We start from the raw sequence: 6,000 nt of genomic DNA, 5'->3' as shown, positions 1-6,000 counted from the left end.
TAGGATAAATCCTTAACTGAGTGGAGCCCAGGATTGAAAAGCCATAGTTGAGAATATGGTCCAATGACCCCAACACGCCTTTTCTCTAACTGATCCAATGGCCAGCCTCTTCCTCTTTGGTTTCTAGTTGTTCTCCAGAAGCTGCCTATACCAGGGTTGGCAAATAGGATTCAGTTTGAGTGTGAACTTGATCAATTAGTGGTGATTGGGAAGATTTCAGTCCAGCCACAGAGGAAAGGATATAGTGATTGTGAGTGAATGGTAAGGCAGATGTCACGCCCTGGCCACCCCCAGCTTAAATCCTACCTCAGAGACTATTGCCCTGCTTTTGTTAAGTTTCCATCATGTCTTAGGGCTGGCATTACTGATATTCACGACATGCACAGACCGCTGCCCCGTCCTCTGCTCATTCTGGATGGCCAAAACTCAGATGATGCCACGACCTTGAGCGTGGGTTGGTGAGGATGGATGAACTGTACCGTCAGGCTCTTTAGGAAACGTTCTAGGTCTACACAGGACCATAGAGGTAAATTCCTTCAATAGCTGCATAGATGTGGAGTGACATCCTCTGGGGATTCTGGGAAATGCATGGAAGCACTGCTGGATCGGGGGTTCATGGAGGCTCCACTAGATCCTGCCAAGAAGGGCCTGGGACCCTGCTGACGATGCCCTCAGAACACAGTAAGTCCCTCACAATCACAGACAGATGTCACGCCTAGCATGTTTAGTTCTTGAATTATAAAACACCATTTATTTTTATCCTCATGGCTTTGCCTGTCAATCAGGTTGACTGTGATGAGCACTTCAATACTTGCTTTAGGGATTTGGCCACGCCGGAACTGAAATTCACCCAGCTGTGGCATCAGTGGGCTTCAAACTCATTCCCCACATGTGAAACACGTCACAGCTCATCACACCGATTGAAGCTGTTAAGCATAGGAGGACAAAAGGGACCCAGACACCTGCATAAATTGTTGAGGTTTTCTCATCTCCCCCTAAGCCCTGGTTTCTATTTGTTAGTTCTGGACTCTCTCAGGTGCTCAAAAAACCACTTCCCACTTTCAAAGCACTTGATTCTAAGAGGCTGGTGCTGGAGTCCCATTCCTATCAATTCCTAGGTCTCCTTCAGTCTTGTAAATGTTAGATATAAATGAGAAGTGGAAAAGAAAGCTCTGATTCTCAAGTCCTCTCCAGTTCTGTCTCTTGACATTGATGAGATGCTGAAGGGATGGACTGTTTCCTCAGGGACTGTCCCAGGCCATGTTCCTTACAAACCTTATCTTGGTTTTATAGCCTCTGCTTTATAGATGGAGAAACAAAGGCTCCTAGAGGTTAAATCACCTTCCCTAAGGTACCAAGTAGCCAAGCCAAGGTTTGGATTCTGGCCTGCTCACTCCAAAGTCATTTCTCTTTCCACTTTTCCACATGACATCCACATCACCTACACGAAACCCAGCACAAACACCTAAAGTGCACTTTTAACCACATCTGAGCTTCGTTTTCAAAATTTTATACATCTACATAGGTTCACCGGCCCCCACGTTTTTCATGGTTCCCCTTGGAAATTATTGCTCTGCAGTTTTTAATCAAGCTGCTGCATTTGTATTTTTTTCTTTTTGCGGTACGCAGGCCTCTCACTGCTGTGGCCTCTCCCGTTGCAGAGCACAGGCTCAGCGGCCATGGCTCACGAGCCCAGCCGCTCCGCGGCATGTGGGAACCTCCCGCATGTGGGATCCTCCCGGACCGGGGCACGAACCCGCGTCCGCTGCATCGGCAGGCAGACTCTCAACCACTGCGCCACCAGGGAAGGCCTCAGGCTGCTGCATTTCTAAACCGGAGCACACACTGCCCTTTGTAATTCTGTAAAGAATGTCAGACTTTTTATAAGCATGGAAACTCTCCTTACATGAGTGACCTTCAGCAGACCCTGTCCCTGCAGTAGCCTAAAGGTATGACAGCAATTTTAATTACCTTCTTGGCACTCCCCCGACAGAACATTTTGAGAAATTCCCATGTCAGGGTGGCTCAAAGATTAATATTTAAGCGGGCAGGTCCTCCTTCCTTTGTCCTGTGAAAGCATTCCTGATGGCTTTTTAAAAATTATTAAATAGGGCTTCCCTGGTGGCGCAGTGGTTGAGAGTCCGCCTGCCGATGCAGGGGACGCGGGTTCGTGCCCCGGTCTGGGAAGATCCCACATGCCACGGAGCGGCTGGGCCCTGTGAGCCATGGCCGCTGAGCCTGCGCGTCCGGAGCCTGTGCTCCGCAACGGGAGAGGCCACAACAGTGAGAGGCCTGCGTACCGCAAAAAAAAAAAAAAAATTATTAAATAAAAGCAACTACTCCAATAGGAGGCTATATGGTTAGAGATAGGAACTCAGAGACTCTTGAATCTTAGTCCTTGTTTTGTGACTGTCCTGATGTGTGGTCCTGAAAGCCAGTCATCTCTACTGAACTTCTGGACACTTCCATGAGCTGATGTGATTTCCAGGGATGTTTTCAATAACCACACTTTTGAATACTTTGAATACCTCTATAAACTTTTATTTATCCAAGTTGAATGAGAACTGATTTTGAAAATAGGGCATGGAAATTACACAGACAGTAAAGTAAAGCCATCTGATGTTGAGTCAAATAAGGATATCCTCCAAGTTTTTTATTCTGAATCAAGGAGAGTACTTCATTTTATATTTTCTCTTGGAGAGGTTGGTCGCTGTATGGTGACTTCAAAACCAAACCAAACCAAACCAAACCTCAAGACAGCCTTGGGAGGTATATGGAGGCTCTGATTGTCATCCTGTTGACAACAGAGGAAACTGAGACTGAGTATTAACCCAAGGTCTCTCAGCTAGTCTCTGGTGAGGTGTCTAATCTTCCCCAGCAGATGAGCTAATGAGGTTTTGAGGTCGCCAAAGTAGGTATCTATATTCCTGCAAACATGTCGATGTGTCATCAGCCCCTGCTTTATATGTCTCTGCTGTGAATACAGTAAATCGCTATCGTGCCAACATGTTTCTCAGATAAAGTGGACTCGGGAATGGAAACTAAACCAAGTGTGCAAGGTAATCTGGGGGAGATAACACAAGTGATTAATGCAGTATTGATTTGAAGGATGAGCCAGTTCTTAAACAAAGAATTTTCCGAATCAAGTAACAGCTTAAAGAGTGTTCACAGGAGTGGAAAAGGGTTTTCAAGGGAACTGAAGTGAAGGAGAGGGAAGAATGTGGGATGGGCTGAGGGGCTGAGAGGGTGCAGGGCGGGACAAGTGGACGCCCTCTTCTCACAACCTTGTCAAAACAAACGAACAGAACAACATATCAGATACTGCGGGGAGCCAGAGGAGTGAAGAATGTCATGGGTTAAGGTGAAATTTAGTACAATTTCGTTATTTCTAAAAGCAATCAGCCTGCGGGGCTGTGATACGCCTACATAATCAAGAAGGGTATCACAGAAAATGTCAGGCTTTTACCTAGTAACGACTGAGCAGCTTGTTCTGTGCTGCGTGATTCCATACATTTGAATGTCACAAATGAAAAAATTTCCCTGCAGGGAATAACAGTTGAACACATTTCCTTTTTGGAGGGCATGGATTTGGTTAGAGTGAGGGGGAACTTGCTCTAGCATCCGGGGCCTTTCTGGCTCTGTTCGTCTGGTTGGCAGATGACTATGGAAGGGAATCTTCACGTGGGCCTTCATTTACCAAATCTATACTGAGTGCCTACTATGTGTCAGAGACTGACTTCAGTACAGGGGATAAACTGTGAGCAAATCAAAGAGGCCACTGCCTTTATGGAGTGGCCAATGTAATGGCTGAGAGACAGCCAACAGGCAAGCATGTCAGCCACATGAAGAGACATGGAGAAGTGGCTAGGAGACTAGGCGTGAAGGGTGCCGTGGTGGCTGGCTTAGGTTGGGAGGCCAGGGAGGGCCATGCTCATAAGCGGGCATTTGAGCAGAGAGCCTGAGCAGTGTAGGCGCACGGGGAAATGTCCAGGGAGAGGGCCAGCAAGTCCAAAGGCCTGAAATGGGACAGAGCTTTGCAACATTCCAGCGTCAGCAAGGAGCCAGAATGAAAGGGGGTGTGTTAGAGATGAAGTTAGAGGGGTGCCAGGGGCCAGGTCAAGACTTTGGGTTTTATTCTGAGGAAAATGGAAAATCACTGGAGGGTTTTGTGCAAGAGAGTGATATCATCTGACTTACATAAAAACAAAACCAAAAAAAACCTCTGGCCCAGTGAATCATGTTAGTACCCAGAGGCCAGGACTGGGCATCTGGGGACGCCTGGCAGAATATGTGGTTAATATGCGCACTCTTCCAAGGTGCCCAACCGCAAATAGCGTAGACATATCAAGGGCAGGAGCCACAGAAGGGCAGCTAGAAGGATAGCCACTCAGTGGTAGGAATAAATGTGTAAGAGGAGGGGGACCCGTTGTAATTGCTCTCATTTGTTACACAGTTGAGAAGGCAGTTACTTGCTGAAGGAACTTGATGAAAACTGACAATATTAAATGATTGTGGCATTCAGGTGGCAAAATGACACTTCAAATTCTTGATTTTCTTGAACATGTTAAAGTCATAGGATGTAACTAAAAGATGAAGCTAACCACACCTAGGCATGTTTTCAGTTGTTTTGTTTGTTTGTTTTTTTGCGGTACGCGGGCCTCTCACTGTTGTGGCCTCTCCCGTTGCGGAGCACAGGCTCCGGACGCGCAGGCTCAGCGGCCGTGGCTCACGGGCCCAGCCGCTCTGTGGCATGTGGGATCTTCCCGGACTGGGGCACGAACCCGTGTCCCTTGCATCGGCAGGCGGACTCTCAACCACTGTGCCACCAGGGAAGCCCTCAGTTGTTTTTTTTTTTAAACTCCCCACAAATCAATTCTTCTTCACTCTCAAATACTTTCCTGGACTCTGTTCATCTTTCTCTCTTTGTCGAGCTTTTTCAGAGAGTGCTTCCATCCCTCTATTTCCAGAGGTCAAGGATAACCCTATCTGTCATACACTGGGACCTCTGGCTATCACTCTCCTGCTCCCTGCCTGCCTCTTCACCTGGAGAGCTGTCACAGCAGCATTTCAGGCAGGGCTGCTTTACCATCGAGCATCCCCAGAACCTGACATGCAGCAAGTTCCCAGAGATGCTTGGCAGTCGAATGAATGAAGGAGCAAATGAATGAGAGAAAGAATAAGAGAATTGAAAAGGCTATAAACACTCTGAAAATACGTAGTGTTTGTATAACATGCATGAAAATACTCAAGATTTATTACCAAGATTTTTCTGTGAAGACCTTGCATCTCACCTAATATTTGCCCCAAAGCTTTCTTGCGTAGCTCCTTGCACAATCATATTTACCTAATATCCAAGTGAGTGTTTCCTCTTGAAAAATCAATATATTTTGAATCCCTGAGGCTTAGTTTTCCAGGTCATGTAGAGAGTAGGTGTCTCCCCTGACAGCTGTCCGTCTCTCGCATGGCTTTCTGGGTGTCCCTTTGGTTCACTGTCCTCAGATCCACAGGCATCTGTTATCTTCTAATAGGAGCCAGTTTAATTTAGTCCAAGAAATATTAACTGTTCTTGGTGGCCACACCCTGTGCCAAAGGGGAAAAAGTCCTGTAGAATACTCCAACTAGAAGATATCCTCAAACTGTGGAAAATTCTCAAAAGCTTTATCTCTTGTGCATTTGATATTAAAGCTACTTAGGCGTCTGAAACCATGATTTAATTCTGCCAAGTACGCAAAGGTAATTAGAACCACCGCCTTTAATATGTCTACCACTGTCATTCAAGTCCATGAAGAAACACATTTTCTACCTGCCATTTGCTGCATCTTGGTTACACACACAAAGATGTCCACCTTCACACATTTTTTTTCTCCTAAAGATTCAATTAAGGCTTGGGCACAGAATGAAAAAGACTGTATCGTTCAACATCTTTGAGAGGCCCAAACATTAAAAGCAATTTTGGGTGGGAGGTGGCAAAGAATATTAAACAGACCTGGAAAATTCGGC

This window comes from Delphinapterus leucas, chromosome 13 (assembly GCF_059928025.1).
Source record: "Delphinapterus leucas isolate spDelLeu-1000000601 "Yukka" chromosome 13, BTC_Dleu_Yukka2, whole genome shotgun sequence".
In the NCBI taxonomy this organism is placed as follows: domain Eukaryota; kingdom Metazoa; phylum Chordata; class Mammalia; order Artiodactyla; family Monodontidae; genus Delphinapterus; species Delphinapterus leucas.
Note: the sequence above shows the minus strand (reverse complement) of the source record.